Below are 16,835 nucleotides of genomic sequence, written 5' to 3'. Positions count from 1 at the left end.
CTTTCCTTGGATCAAATCTAAGGAGGTAAATACTTTAGATATCTTACTCATCTATTTACATTTCTTGAATTCTTTGAAACCTTTTGCAAAGTATTCGGACTTGTGTTTATTCAAAATAAACTATAGTCCAACCGAGAGTTATCTTCGGTGAATGTCATATAACATGAGTAGTATTATGTTGTGGACAAGTGCCACTAACATCTAAGTGAATTAACCTCAACAACTTTGTGATTCTTTCTTCTTTCCAAAAGAATAAAGATTCGAACATTTCGCCTCTATACAATTTTAACAAGAAGGTATTGGATCCGGATCTAACGATCCAAAGCATCCTTGTTTCACCAACTCGTAACTTATGTTTTAGAGGTATCACAATTTAGTTGGGATTAGTCACTACCTTGCAACCTTTTGGGTTTTAAGCATCATTATATTCTAAACAGTTAACACTACCATATCATCTCTACTATAGAGACAATCAATTAGATTACTATAATCCAATTTCTTTGGTAGTTCATATGAGGAAGTAAGTACTATCTGCTTTCGCAGAGATCTATATCTTATTCACGTTCCGTATGTGAAGCACCTTTTCTTCTCTCATATATCTTCTACTTCTTATTAGTCACACTTTTACAACGATTTGTAAAACATAGTTACTAATACGGAATCATACATTCAAGTAGAAGAACCAACTGTTTTGAACTATTCAAGAACAATTTACAACACCTTCGAAAGGTGTGTTCTTGACACTTGCAAGACATTCTTGCAAATACCCCTTCCAATGTCCATCCTTTCATAAAGAAAGTTTGTTCCCTTGGAGTTATTTATCTTCTTTATTTGACTTTCACCTTTGACTACATTAGTCATGGTCCCTAAACTCCCACTATCTCTCTTGAAACCTTTTTCAATTGTGTTATACACATCAAACAATTTGGAGAGTAAGTGGTTATTGTTCACTACATAGTTTACCATAAACTTAGTGAACCATTAGGATAGGGAAACAAAGGTAAAGTCCTTGCCTAGTTTCCGTCTCGTTAAGTGGTTTAACACTTCAACACTCAATGATTCAAAATCATCATAAGTCCATGTTAATGGACTATTTTTGTCAACCAACCATTATGTTCTAAACATAATTACAAACTTTCAAGAGTTGTACAAGGCAACTCTCATTTCTTCATACAACATTTGGAAGTGAAGAATCATGGCACATTAAGTGTCCAAGCCTTTGTGCTTTCTTCTCAAGTTCCTTGTTCATGTAACAAAGAAACAAGCACTAAGTGTTTGCATTGATTAAGGGTTGTTCAAAGCAACTCTTATTTCTTCATACAACAATTTGTAATTGAAGAATTATGACATTAAAAGTGTTGTCCTCTTTATGATAGACCTTTTCTAACATATTCTTCTAATGATACATTATCAATAGGAAGATTGTGAGGATGAGACTACTTAGGTACATTTACAAGCCATTAAAGACAATCTATGGTTTTGTAGTACCAAGTCCGTAAACTAAACGCTCGGCTTTTATTTGTCAAGTGTTGGATAGCGTTTGCAAATATATTGGTAAACAAATATATAACGTATATAAATTGATTGATTGATTTTAAGCCATTTGATTCGGGTCTTTAAATCAAATAGCATCACCCACTATTTTTGGCAAATTCCATATCCCTCATTGGAATTCGAGAGTTTTGGATGAAACTCTTAGTAGGTTATGGGAGGCTCACTATTACCAAGCCCACCTCACGATGATACGATATATGGCTAGCAACAATAATAATGAGAGAGTACGCTTACTCATTTGCAACTAATGCAAGTACCCATCTTATTTGGCCTCTAGAGAATGTAACCTCACAATGATATGATGTTGGTTCCATTGCACTTAGTTAAGTCATTCCCACCATGCTTAGTTTGTGAAGGGGTTCAAGAATAGCCTCACGATGATACGATGTCGGCTATCCTCGTTGCCTACACTAACCTCATCATATGTTTATGGATTCCTCCTGAATATAAGCATGCACTTTGTACTCCCCCATGATAGGGTGAAGCCGGTGTACAAGTCATAAACGATTGGAGCCACCACGGTGGAAGGCCTACGAAAGAGTGTTCTAAGCACTCTCACGCTTATCAACTTAATAATGGTTTGGTTGAGGGTTTTAGGTCTCATCACATACAAATATACATTTTAATCTCTATTAAAACAATTTTGGTCCTATTACAACTATTGGTCCATTGGATTGTTTTAGTTGTATATAATACTCCCACTATGCTTATAAAACGGTTTTTAAAGCAAGAGTATATGATACTACTATCATAACCTTTGCATTCATTTAATGGACTATATAGTTGCCTTAGGGCCTTAGGATGACTATGAACCTTTGTTTAGATTCAACACGAGCCTTGTGTTGAATCTCGGTCTAGGGATGGAGATTGATTTTAGTTACGCGTTTAATTACATTAAGGCGTGTTGTCTTAGGGGCGTTGGACCCAATTACTTCATTTTCATGCATATCATATAAAGCAAGAAAGAAATACTTCAAAGTAAAGGATGAGCTTATGCTCATTACAACATTTGCATAAAACAAATTACCTTAAAGTAAAGAAGGACTTATGCCCTTTTACAACATTTGATTAAATCAAATTACAACCAAAATCTAATCTACACATTCCCATGGTTCAAACAAATTTGAAACGCCTTTCACATAGCTCAATTATATTAGGCTTAGGTTCATAATCATCCTTTAATTAATTAACGCTTTAACTAATTAATTGAATGCAACATTTTCATTTGGTTTTTGTATCCATAAAATTGATTTAAGTGGAGCTAAACAAAATGAAAATCCAATTCTCATTTAAAGAGACAAAACAATTTTGTTCTCATCCTATTTGGGCCATCATGCAATAACCACAACTTTTTGGGCCATATTGCGAAAACATAAACTTTTGGGGTCACTTTGTAAAAACACAAAAGTCACTACTTCATGTAAATACAACTAGAACCCAAAATTTAAATAAATTCAAAAACTTCATTAAAGGAGCAAAACAATTTGTCCTTTAACGTTTTTAGGCCTTAACGTCAAAACGTAAACTTTCGGGTCAAAGTACAAACACACAAAAGTATCAAAACTTTATGTAATTGCATAAAAGCCCCAAAAATACCCTATTTTATTAGGGTGGCCGGTTTTTAGGGATAAAAATGAGTGATGGGTGTTTTGATTTATTAGTTTTGTCAAAAAACAATCAAGTAGTGCTTTCACCTTTCATAAAAATAATATATGTTTTGATGATTGATGTTTCCATCATCATTTATACAAATATTTAACACTTTAAATACTTTCATAAAATTAATATATGTTTTGATGATTGATGTTTCCATCATCATTTATTCAAATATTTAACACTTTAAATACTTTCATAAAATTAATATATGTTTTGATGATTGATGTTTCCATCATCATTTATTCAAATATTTAACACTTTAAATACATGATAAATCATTTGAAAAACATATAACATAAACTTTATGAAATATTCAAAACTTTGAATCAAAACACAAAACCTTTTTGTTCTTGGCAAGAACATCAAGAACAATGAAGAACATCCATGAAAACCCATAAGAGCTCCATGAATGTTTTCAAGCCATAAAACTCAAATTTTCACCATTCAAAATGGTGTTAACATCCTAGGGTACTTAGGGGTTCCAAAAGTCACCTTAAAACCATTTTAACAAGACAAACATGAACCCAAAAAATCACCCTTTGGATTTGGCCGAAAATTCCCAAAATCATGGCACCAAATTTTAGCTCCAATATTCATGCTCATATGAACTACATCTACAACATTTGAGATGGCAAATTTTCAAACAAAATTTACATTCAAAGAAGCAAGAATAAAGCTTGTAACAATTACAACTTTTAAATCATAAACTTATGAACTACAAAACCCAAAAGGATTCACCAACTACTAGACCTAGGCTCTGATACCACTTGAAGGATTTATTTTGAAAAACATGTTCATTTGAATAACATCTATAGCATGCAATTAACAAATTAAAGGCGGAATCATGCTTGTATGCATTCAAAAACAAAACATTACCCATGAAATTCAAAGCCTAGTAGATTGGTGAACCAATAATCAACTCAAAACAAAGTGAGTTGAAATTAATACCTTTGTAGATTCCTCTTTGCATAAGCAAAGGCTAATCACCCAAAGAGATAGGGGCCTTCATTCCTTGCTTCTTAGATCCATGGATTTGGATGGAAGAATAGGTTTCTCCAAGTTCCCAAAATAGGGAACCTCTAAGTCTCTTCACCAAGGTTTGATTGTAGAAGAAATGAGTGACCTTGGAGTAGTAGGATTGCTAGATGTACCCTCCAAGGTGTTGGCCTCTTTAGAGAGAAAATGGAGAGACAATTCTCACCCATTTTCACCCAAAATAAACCCTTAATCACATTAATGAATATTTGGCTATAAAGTCCTTTATATAGTCACTTCTTTAAGTGACCTAAACAACCAAAACCCTAATTCATCACCATATGGCCGGCCACCTAAGGAATTTTGGGCTTTTGGGCTTTAATGAATCTTTATTCATTAAATAGTCATACAACTTAAGTTAATGGGCTTGACGTTCGAAGCCCATTGGGCCTTAAGGTCCAAAACTATCCCGAGGTCTTTAACGAACTTATTCGTTTGATTAATTAACATATTAATTAATCCTTGCCATAAATAAATGATTAAACCATTTAATCATTCTTACTCATTTCCGTTTAATCTTCAATCTCTACCTTTTATGGTGTGCGATCCATTAGGTTCCTTTTAGCGAGGCAGTGGGCGATTAAAACAATTTTACATCGATTGTGAATTGAAACAATTTTCAATTCTCCCTTTAGTGGTTATACACGTATAGGGCTTCCACAAACCATGGTTGACGCCTAGCAGCATGTCATGGTTACCCAAGCTAATCAGAAGAGGTTAGAGAACCTATTCAGTTCGGGATTACAAATGCAATACGGTCCTTCTCTAATCTAATACTCTTGACCACATTGTTTGGTATGATAGTTTATTTACTCATGTCTACTATCCAATGTGAATCGTTTGCTTATATGATTTCCTTGAATGTGATTTGGAACGCATTCCCCAATCTCATTCATACTCTGGCCAGAGATTCCAAATCATATCATAGAGTATTCTCCCTCAACTGTTTGAAGGTTAGAGATCCCTTGTTGCGCATTTACTTGTCTTCATAGCTAAGTGGCTTAACCCCAACGATGCCGTGACACCCCTAGGGGGTGAATTAGACATAATCAAAGATTAAGGACTTAACCACAAGACAACTGTGATGCCTCAGGTCAAAGGACTACTTTGCATTATCCCAACCATGAGTTCTCATGTGACATGGAATATAAGAACTCTTCGTTGATCACGTTTAGTGAACTCATTCTCTTATTGAGCACCTACGTACTTGTCTTGATGTCACACACACCAATGACTCGAGACTAGTCACTCTCCCTGAGAGAAGACACAGTACGTACTGATCTTAACGGATTGTCAATGCCCAATTGGTAATCCTATGATCAGGAACATTTAGGATGTGTCTACGAAAGAATGGTCTCATTAATCTAACTTCATTAGATTGCATTCTCCCAATCACATATTCCTTGGACTTTATCGTTTAAGCATATAACATTTATATGAGACGGCTCAAACAATAATCTTTGCCCTTTATATGTTAAACTAGATTAGTTTAACATTTGAAATGTCCGTAAAGTATCATCATATGATTGGTTTTAGGGCACATTTCCAACAGAATCATGCTTGCATGCTCTTAAAAACAAAATATTAACCATGAAATTCAAAGCCTAGTAGATTAGGTGAACCAAGACTCAACTCAAAACAAAGCGAGTTGAGAAATTATACCTTTTGTAGATTCCTCTTTGCATAAGCAAAGGCTAATCACCCAAAGAGAGGGCCTTCATTCCTTGCATCTTAGATCTATGGATTTGGATGGATGAAATGGTTCTCCAAGTTCGCAAAATTGAGAACCTCTAAGTCTCCACACCAAGGTAAGATTGATGAAGAAATGAGTGACCTTGGAGGAGAAAGATTACTAGCTAATCCTCTCCAAGGGGGCCGACCTCTTTAGAGAGAAAAGAGAGCATTGTGTTTTCTCCAATTTCTTAAAAGAAACCCTAAATGAATTTTGGCTATAAAGTCATATTTATACCTTAATTCATTGGAGTGGCAAACTTGTAAATAAGTCCAAAACCCACTCCTTTAACTAAATGGCCGGCCATAGGGTTTCATTGGGCTTTTAAGGCCTTTGTGAATTATTTGTCATTAAGTTGTAATACAAATTAAGTCAATGGGCTTGACGTTCGAAGCCCATTGGGCCTTGAGGCCCAAAACTAACCCGTGGTCTTTTAACGAACTTGATTCGTTTGATTAATTAACATATTAATTAATCCTTGCCATAAATAATTAAACCATTTAATTATTCTTACTCATCTCCATTGTTTCTTCAATCTCTGCCTTACATGGTGTACGATCCATTAGGTTCCTTTTAGCGAGGCAGTGGGCGATTAAAACCATTTCAAATCGATTATGAATTGAAACTTACTTTCAATTTTCCCTTTAGTGATTATACACGTTTAGGGCTTCCACAAACCATGAGTGACACCTAGTAGCATATCATGGTTACCCAAGCTAATAAGAAGAGGTGGAGAACCTATTCAGTTTAGGATTACAATGCAATACGGTCTTTCTCTAATACAATACTCTTGACCACATTGTTTGGATTAATAGTTTATTCGTGTCTACTATCCAATGTGATACATGTGCTTATATGATTACCTTGAATGAGATTTGGAACGACTTCCTAAATCTCATTCATACTCTGGCCAGAGATTCTTAATCATATCATAAAGTATTCTCCCCCAAACGGTTTGAAGGTTAGAGATCCCTTGTTGCGCATTCACTCCCCTCCATGGCTAAGTGGCTTAACCCCGACGATGCCGTGGACACCCGTGGATGGGGTGACTTTGACATAATCAAAGATCAAGGACCTAACCACAAGACAACTATGATGCCTCAGGTCAAAGGACTACTTTGCATTATCCCAACCATGAGTTCTCATGTGACATGAGTATGAGAACTCCTCGTTGATCGTGTTCAGTGGACTCATTCGCTATTGAGCACCTACATGCTTGTCTTGGTGTCAATCACACCAATGACTCGAGACTAGTCACTCTCACTAAGAGAAGACATAGCATGTACTGATCTTAACGGACTGTCAATTCCCAATTAGCAATCCTATGATCAGGAACGTTTAGGATATGTATACGAAAGAGAATGGTCTCATTAATCTAACTTGTTTAAATCACATTCTCCTAATTACATATTCCTTGGACTTATCGTTTAAGCATATAACATTTATATGAGACGGCTTAAAACAATAATCTTTACCCTTGATATTAAACTAGATTAGTTTAACATGTGAAATGTCCGTAAAGTATCATCATATGATTGGTTTTAAGGCACATTTCCAACATTTGTCAACCAATCTTCTTTCTTCTTCCCTTGTGACCTTTTCTTTCCCTTTCTCCGCCCAGGCCATACTGATCATATTTATAAGGGCCTCTGAGAAGGGATCCGTATGTTTATCCATCATTGCTTCCTCTAGCTGGTTGGTTTTAAATCCCCTCTTCTCCCTATCATATTTCTCCCCAAGGTGAGGTAAAGATATAGGAATAGGTGGTCTTAGAACCGGGTCATCTTCCTTTCTGAAGCCTGTGGAGGCGTTCTCCAATCTTTGCAACATTTGCAACAAGGTAGTTTGCAAATCCTCTGGTAACTTTGACATATTTCTTTGATCAAAGATATCCCACCGGGCATGCCAAAACTATGTTCATGGCTAGAATTTCCGTCGGGGATGTCTCCTAGCCGACGAGCACACAGCTCCCCGAGAGGTTGGCACCAGTTGATGCTTTCTATCGGGCTTCTGCTTCATTGGCGGGCTTGTTAGGCAAAGCTTGTTGGGCAAGGCTGAAAGAGAAGGACATAGTTAACTTTGAAAGGTGCCTTTGTGGGGCCTTAGGTGTAGGCCTTGAGGCTCACAATCAAGATTAACTTTTAAGTGCTCAAGCGTGCCACTGCCATCTTTAGCATGGCATATGTAAAATGGATGTTGAATTTTAGTTGGACATATACCCGAGAGACCATGTTAGTTATGGCAGGTGCCTTTGTAGGGCCTTAGGTGCAGGCCTTGAGGCTTCCGATCAAGAACTAACCAAGTACTTGAATATACGATGTCTGTTTTATTGTCTGCATAAGTGTTATAACCATTCTATTTCTGATTATCCGAGCCCGCAGAGTAGAATGAACCCAAATAGGTGCCTTTGTAGGGCCTTAGATATAGGCCTTGAGGCTTCCCATCAGAATCCTTTCTATACTCAAACGTTCTACTATGATCATAATATAATAGAAATAAAACTAAGAAATAGATCGATTACTTGCGCCCCAAGTAATTTCGGACTTCTTGTTATCAAAGCTTGTCGTGGATGGGTTAAGTCCACATAAGGTTCTTTTTTATGCCTTGAGGCCAAGGACTTTTAAATGATCAAACTTACATGCCCGAGAGCTTAGAACTTGGATCTAGTTTGAACTGTGAAGACATATTCAAATCGGATTCAATCACTGAGAGAGTCTTTTAATAGTCATCTTACTAGAAATAACTTGAATACAACTTGAAGTATACAACATATTGCTAGGCTAATGAATGAAAAGACAAAAACAAAGAGTGTCGGGCAAGGTTTAACCTTGTCGGGCAAGGCTAATCGTCTGGCAACTTCCTATCTTTGTGGTTTATCGAGGGATTTGAGAGCTTTTAGAAAGGGGGGGTAGAGAGATAAGTGTATAGAAAGAAATCGATACTACAACAAGCTTAGGACAAGGTAGCAGAGCTATTACAAAGGGTTTTCGTAAGGGTTTATGTCGAAAATGATGAAAGCTTGGGCTGACTACAGCTTCATTTGAAGGCAAATCTGGATTTGAGCAGAGTTTGTGCTTGTATTTCTTTGTTTGATTGAGTGTCCTTTGCTCTGATTTCTCTTTCTTCTTTTATAGACACTTCGGCTTGGCCTCCTGTAGCAATAATCTTGCCCGAATGTATTTTGAATAGTAGTGACTCATCAACTATTTTACTTGCACTGCCACTGTAAAGTATTTTTGGGCTGATTAGCTGGCTAGTCTATACCACTTGGTCTTTGGGTAGGTGAGCAAGTGGTGCAAATAACCTGCACCTAGTCGGGAAAGGCCTTTTCTGCCTTCTGGGCTTCGGCTAGGCTTCGGGCTTCTCTCCTCCTTTTGGGCCAACTCCCTTTTGAGCCCAAAGTTTAAGTTTTAACCCAAACAGAGGGCTTAAGAAATGACCTCCCCCTAATTGTGAGGGTGATGAGTGATTTTATAGAATAAGGGCTCCTCACTTATTACATATTTGCCCCTTCCTTTAGTACATAATTACATTTAAGTCTTCCAAATATTTGTACAAGATCTAAATACGAAGGCCCTAAGTATGGTATAAACACTAACCATGATGATATACGATCAAATCTCTCCCTTTTAAATGATGTGGCTGTCCAAATCAGTTACTACCTAAGATGGTACAGACATATGGTATAAAAACATGAATAACATTTCTAAATAAATAAATAAAAATAGAATACCACTCTATCTCTTCTCAATCTTCACGCCTCACTCTTCTCAATTCCTTCCACCTCTCCTCTGTCTCTCTCCCATCCCTTTCAACCCTAGCCTATCCCTCTTAATTCCTCCCGCCTCTCCTCTTGGAATTGGTCATTCAATACCTTATCCAATAATTTTTTTGTTGATATGAAATAATGTTGGAGTTTTTTTTTTAGTAGAAATCTCATTCTATCTTATTGTCCTAAATTGCTCGCCACCAAAAAAAATTCACACTTCATAAAACATTATCCTTCTTACTTAGTGATTGGAAAGATGGACTATGGAGAGCAAAATTGGACTTGAACCTTGAGTTGGATTTTGGCATTTGATAATTAAAATATATTAATTGTAAAGATAGGCCTCGGGCTGTAATATTGAATTCAATAATTGAATTATTAAATTAATTTGTAATTTATTATATTAACTTTGGATTTAATTTATTTATTTTATTCCAACAAAATTAACATTTCTGGTGAAGTATAAGAACGTTTGAAAAGATCTGAGAAAAAGATGAAGCCACACACCCTTTCTGTTTAACATAAATTAATTTGTAATTTATTATATTAACTTTGGATTTAATTTATTTTTTTTATTCCAACAAAATTAACATTTCTGGTGAAGTCTAAGAACGTTTGAAAAGATCTGAGAAAAAGATGAAGCCACACACCCTTTTTGTTTAACAGTCGCCTCTCAAATTCATATCTATTGCAAACAGGTATATGATTATTGTATATACATGCATCTTCCTATCAATCAAAACACAAAAAACATTCTTCCTACAAATGTACCAAATCCTATCATTCTGAGAAAACCACAAAGATATTCACTAGAAAACCACCAAGTCTTCATGTGTTGGAATCTTGGTTTAGATCGTTGAATCCTCGTGAAACAGACATCCATCGAACTATAAGCACAGAGCAGGGACATAATTTTGTTTCAAGGACATTGCAGTACGCAAGCCTCGATCTTCATTTTATTTTATAAATATCAGTCTTGTTTATTAGAATTATGTCAATATACATAGTTGTACGTTACTTGTTTATTAGCATATAATTTTGTATATGTATATTTCGTTTTATTCTTGCAAATATGTACTTGTGATTAATTGGTGATTCTTATCCAACAAATAAAACTTACAAAGAGAATTCTCTAAAACAACAAACAAACAAAAAGAGCATTTCTAGCTTAAGAAGGGATAGTGCGGTCCCAAAAATAGTTGCATCCGAAGTGTGCCCTAAATCCGCAATGGCATCAGCTAAGAAATTTCCTCCATAAACACAAGTTTCTAAGAAATTGTGTTGAAATGCCTCACAAGAGAGTTAATGTTAGCAATTATCTTCAGTCTCCAAGATGTAGAGCACTTACCACCAAAGCAGTCTAGGATTAATTTGGAGCCCTCTCGAAACAGAAAAATTTGTATCTTCTCATATTCATCAATTTGAGTGCATCTACTTCAACAACTAGTACAGGAACCTCCTTCAAATTTCTAGCACCAGCAAAAATAGGGTACGCAAATCCATCCCTAAAGATAAAGCTCCCAACAACAATACTATTCTTTACTGAGTCGTCAAAGTTTATCTTCGAAACTCCTAATTACTTTATGGATTATAAGTGTCACAATCTCAAATATTACCAATTAGTATTAATGTTCTCTTACACTAACTATATGTGCAAATTTGTTTTTAGTAAAAAAGATAGCCAACCTAAGGTGACCAAAATTGGCACACAAGGATGTTGGGCTAAATGAAAGAAAAGAGAGGTTGGACTAAAACGCAATTACAATGACATAAAGTTAAGAAGATAGTAAATATAGAAAATTAGACTTCAATTGGTAAATAAGATCGTGTAGACAATGTCGGAGCTAGAAAAAAATTCATAAGTGGGCTAGCTAAAATTATTAGCATGTGATCAATGATTTTTTTTTTTTTTTTTGCCTACTTAAAGTTATATAATAATCTATTTAAAAATAAGTACATGGGGTACTAATCCAAACAAGTCTTTTAATTACTTTCCAACTATTTTAACACAGATAAAACATGCATACAAAAAAGCAATCGAAAGAGAACTAATAATATCATTTTTGTTGATAAAATGTACCCAAAAGAAAAATAGGTACGGATACCAATCAAGTTGTGACCTTAGTAGGGGTGGGCACTTAGAACCAAAAACCGAAACAGAAACACGAACCAAATCTAATCGCACCGAAGGGTTTGGTTTTGCAGTTTTGAAACGGTTTCGGTTTTAAAACCAAACCGCAACATAGAAAACTGTTTGGTTTCGGTTTTGGCTTTTGAAAACCGCACCGAAACCGAACCGCACCGCAAATATTAATAAACATTTAATTAAATGTCCATATTATATTTCATGTTTTAATTGGTTGTTTGTTAGAATCCATACACTTAGTATAGGACTCAACAACACTAGAATACCATCATTCATCACTTTCTTTTGTTCATTAACTTGAAGGACCTTTATTATTTTATACCATCACACACACATATATGTACAAGGGTGAACTAATCTTGTTATCAAGAGTCGAACAATGATCTAATAAAGTCCCCTCATTTGAAGTATGATATCGCATATTCTAGTATCAAAGTTTCGCTCATGTTTAATGAATTCAAATTTATTCAACTTGTTTTATGATAAACATTGTAAGGGACACCCTTTTGTTGCACAAACATGTTTTAACATCACAACTACATGCAACATGCTAATTGTTTACATAATAAATGTCTTTTTCCTATTGCTATTGGGAAATGCTTATTGATATGTTAAATTGCAAATTGTACATTTTTTCTTAAAAACCAAACCGAAACCGTTTGAAACCGCATCGAACCGAACCAAACAGTTTGGTTTCATTTCGGTTTTGGCTTCAAAACCGCACCAAACCGAACCGCAAAAAATTTCGGTTTCGGTTTCGGTTTCACTCAAAACCCAACCGAACCAAACCGTGCCCACCCCTAGACCTTAGATTCTTAATGGAATTGAAATCTTTTTATTATAATAATTAATATTTTTGTGAGCTCTTTTTATTAGTTGCAAATACAAGAACCATGAAACATGGGCTATTCCCAAAATCTTTAATCCTAGGAGACAAATTCAAGGACCAACGAAATTATTAGCCTAACAATTGAATCAAGAAAGAAGTTAAATGAGGAGATGAGGAACATACCCAATGTTGAATTTCATTAGAAAATAATTTGACGGTGATTCATAGTTTTTCTTTTCGAGAAGGGATCCTCGCTGGATCCTCCAATCACATCCATTCATCGTATATCTTGCAGCCGGTTTTTGTCAGGTACGTTTATATTCAATTTTAATAAAAAAATTACAATAATTTCTGACCGCACGATATACGATGAACGACTGTGATTGGAGGATCCGGCGAGGATTCTCCTAGTTTCTTTTCATGGGAAAGCAAGCAACTTTAGGGAGTAGGGTAAAAAGCATGGGGAGTAGGAGAAACCTAATTATTGTTATAGCCTACTTTATCTAACAAAGGGAAGGGGGCCGGCAGCAAGTAAAGATTGTAGAGAGAAATGTGTTTGTAGGAATGTAGGGGAATGTGTGTATGTTATTCCTCTCTATGTATTGCCTTTATTTATAGTAATAAGAGGGAGAAGAAATACTTCATCCCCAAGGAATACAAGTCCATATAGGAAAGAATAACTAGAATCAAATCTAATCTAGGATTTACACAATCACACTTAAACTAGGAAAGTTTACAACACTCTCCCTTGAGTGTGTAAATACTCTAGATTCGACATCATGTAGAAGTTGAGGAAGTTAAGGCTATGGTAAAGACCCGAGTAGGGACAAAATCCATAGTCAAAGGAAAAATGCGTGAGTAATGCAAAGTTAAATGAAACGTCTACGGGATGTCATCAGGGGTATGATCAACCCAAGGTGGGTGTCTCGTTAAAACCTAGTTAGGTAGCAAAAATCCTGTGGGAAAAATGCTCCTAATAGTAGGGAAAATAAGTATATTAAGATCAAGCAAGTATACTTTAGGATACTCCTCTTGAGTTTAACACAATTTCTAAAGAGAACTAGCAATGTTACAACTCAGAAAGTTTACGCATACCAATTCCATGAACAAGCTTCTGAAACGTCGACTTTGGTAGTGATTTGGTGAAAAGGTTTGCCAGTATTTTGTGAACGGATTTGTGTGACTTTAATCTTCTGATGCTCTTATTATTGATGTGAGAAGAAGAACTTCAGTGCAATGTGATTGGTGTTGTCTTCTTTGATGTAACCCTTCTTAAGTTGTTCGATGCATGTTGCGTTGTGTTCATAGATCGTCGTCGGGACATCCACGATGGGGTAAAGATCGTAGAAGCTTCAAATATGGCCCACAACTGCTCTCAACCAAAATCATTCTCGAGTTGTTTCGTGTAAGGCGAGAATTTCATCATGGTTAGATGAAGTGGCAACTAAGGTCTGTTTAGTTGACCTCCAAAAGATTGTGGTGCCTTTAACAGTAAAGACATAACCCATTTGAGAATGCACCTTGTGCGGATCAGATAAGTATATGGGGGGTGTAGCATGACTCGAGGATCCGTAGGGATAGAACAAGCCCAAATCTGCAGTACCCTTAAGGTAACAGAAGATGTCTTTAACACCAGTCTAGTGTCTGCGTGTTGGTGCATTACTATATCTTGCCAAAAGATAAACAGCGAAGGAGATGTCGGGTCTAGTGCATTAAGCTAAGTACAATAAAGCACATTTCGCACTTAGATAAGGAACTTTAAGCTCCAAAATCTCTTCATCATCTTCCTTCAGAAGGAAAGGATCTCGTTTTGCATCTAGTGATTGAATGACCATGAGTACTCGAAGGCTTTGCTTTATCCTCGTTAAAGCAGCGCAACACCTTCTAGGTGTAGTTCGATTGATGTATTAAGATTCGATCTGAATGGTGCTCTATCTCGAGACCAAGACGATATCTTTCTTAGATCCTTCATCTCAAATTCTAACTTCAAGTGCGTGGCAGTTCTCGTGAGCTCTTCAGGAGTTCCGATAAGGTTCATGTCATTGACATATATTGCAATTATTGCAAAATCGGAATGTGACTTCTTAATGAACACACAAGGGAATAGTTCATTGTTCATATATCCTTGACTAGTCAAATACTCACTTAGACGGTTATACCACATTCTCTCGGATTGCTTCAAATCGTAGAGTGAACGTCACATCCAAATTGAGAGTGTGTTCCGGGGTTTTGGAAATATTTGATCCAATCAATGTAAGTCATTCGGTAACTTTCATATAAATTTTCTTATCAAAATCCCTATAGAGATGTACAGTTACTACGTCCATCAGCTGCGTACTCAATTTTTCGAAAACTACCAAACTGATAAGGTAGTGAAAAGTAATCACATCCATGACAGGTGAACAAGTTTCATCATAGTCAATCAAGGGGCGTTGTAAGAAGCCTTGCGCAACAAGACAAACATTGTAATGCACAATTTCGCTCTTCCCATTACACTTCTGAACGAAAGCCCACTTATAGCCAACGGGCTTCACATGTGGAGAAGTAAGAGCTATCGGTCTAAACCCTTACGTTTCGCAAGCGAATCGAGTTTGACTTGGATTGCTTGTTTCCAATTTGACCAATCAGTTCTACGTCGACATTCCTCAACGAAACAGGGTTCAATGTCATCACTCAACATGATCTTAGTAGCTACTGCATATGCTAATGCATCGTCGATGATCATCTCATTTCTACATCATACATCATCTAAGCTAGCATAATTGACCGAAATCTAACAATTCTCGGGAGGTTGATTCGTCTCTTCAAGGACACTTCCGTAATCTAGAATTTCCTTATGAGTTGGATAGAATGAGTAAGCGACAATTGGATTCACGGTAGGTTTTTCAGGTGCCTATGTCTTGGGTTTCCTCATCCGGGGGTGTGAATGCTTTGAATTAAGTGGTTTGCCACGCTTTTGTGTAGGTAAGATGATTGGCTAGCCATTAATGTACATGGATCATCAAAATTGGTGTCCCGGGCCTCTATGAGGGAAGTCCGTCGTACATTTGATACATCCATCTTTGCAGGCATATTCGCAGCTGGAATATGTGATCTTGTCACTCGTGCTTGATTGGTGAAAGCATTTGGCATGCTCTAAGCTATGCTTTGAAGATCTAATATGCGCTACACTTCAGTTTTAGACTAAGCGGTACGGTGATCTAAATGAGACAAAATGGAAGTTGTCCACGATAATTCGTGTTGTTCTTCAAGAATGTTGACGTTCTTATCTCCCCCTAACAATGGGAAGACTGTCTCATAGAAGTGACAATCTGCAAAATGAGTGGTAAATAGATAGCATGTCAAAGGTTCTAAGTAATGAATAATTGAATAATCATATCCGACATAGATTCCCATCCTTCACCGATGCCTCATTTTTGTACGTAAGGGCGGTGAAATCGACACATAGACCGCACAACAAAAAACGCACAGATGCGATATGTCGGGTGTAGAATTATCAGAGAGACGGGCCATACGGCCCACTTCCAACAACACTGATATTGACCCCACTTAACCACCTACACAATCCGTCAAGGATGGGATTTTATCACAAAAGGCCTCGATTTTAGTTGAAGTGGGGTTATGATATTTAAACTCTTCTTTTCTCATTGATACGGTCGATATAGGACATTTCAACACGTCCCCTCACGTGGGATCCAATTAGTCGGTCACACATGGAAGATCCACACATTGACAACCACGTGGAGCCAAGGGGACTCACCCTACATGCGGGGCCAAGGGACCCAACATCATCATGCGAGCCCGAGGGGACCCACCCATCACATGGCAGTACAGTACGGGCCCGCTCCCTGGCTCTGATGCCATGTAGAATTTTACGGCTTAATTTTTATTGTATTGCATAAAGGAAAAATATATACAAGATACAATCGTTGTTCTACAAGGTAACAATAAAGGACTCACAAATCCTTCCTAATAAAGGATTCTTAATATTTACAATATATTTATATGCCCTTTTTTACAAAAAAAAAAAAAAAAAAAAAAAACCCTCACGACAACACCCCCCTTCAAGTTAGATATCACACATGCCCAACTTGACAAGTGAGTCACCAAACAA

This window comes from Malus domestica, chromosome 02, assembly GCF_042453785.1.
Source record: "Malus domestica chromosome 02, GDT2T_hap1".
In the NCBI taxonomy this organism is placed as follows: domain Eukaryota; kingdom Viridiplantae; phylum Streptophyta; class Magnoliopsida; order Rosales; family Rosaceae; genus Malus; species Malus domestica.
This window is presented reverse-complemented; position numbering follows the sequence as displayed.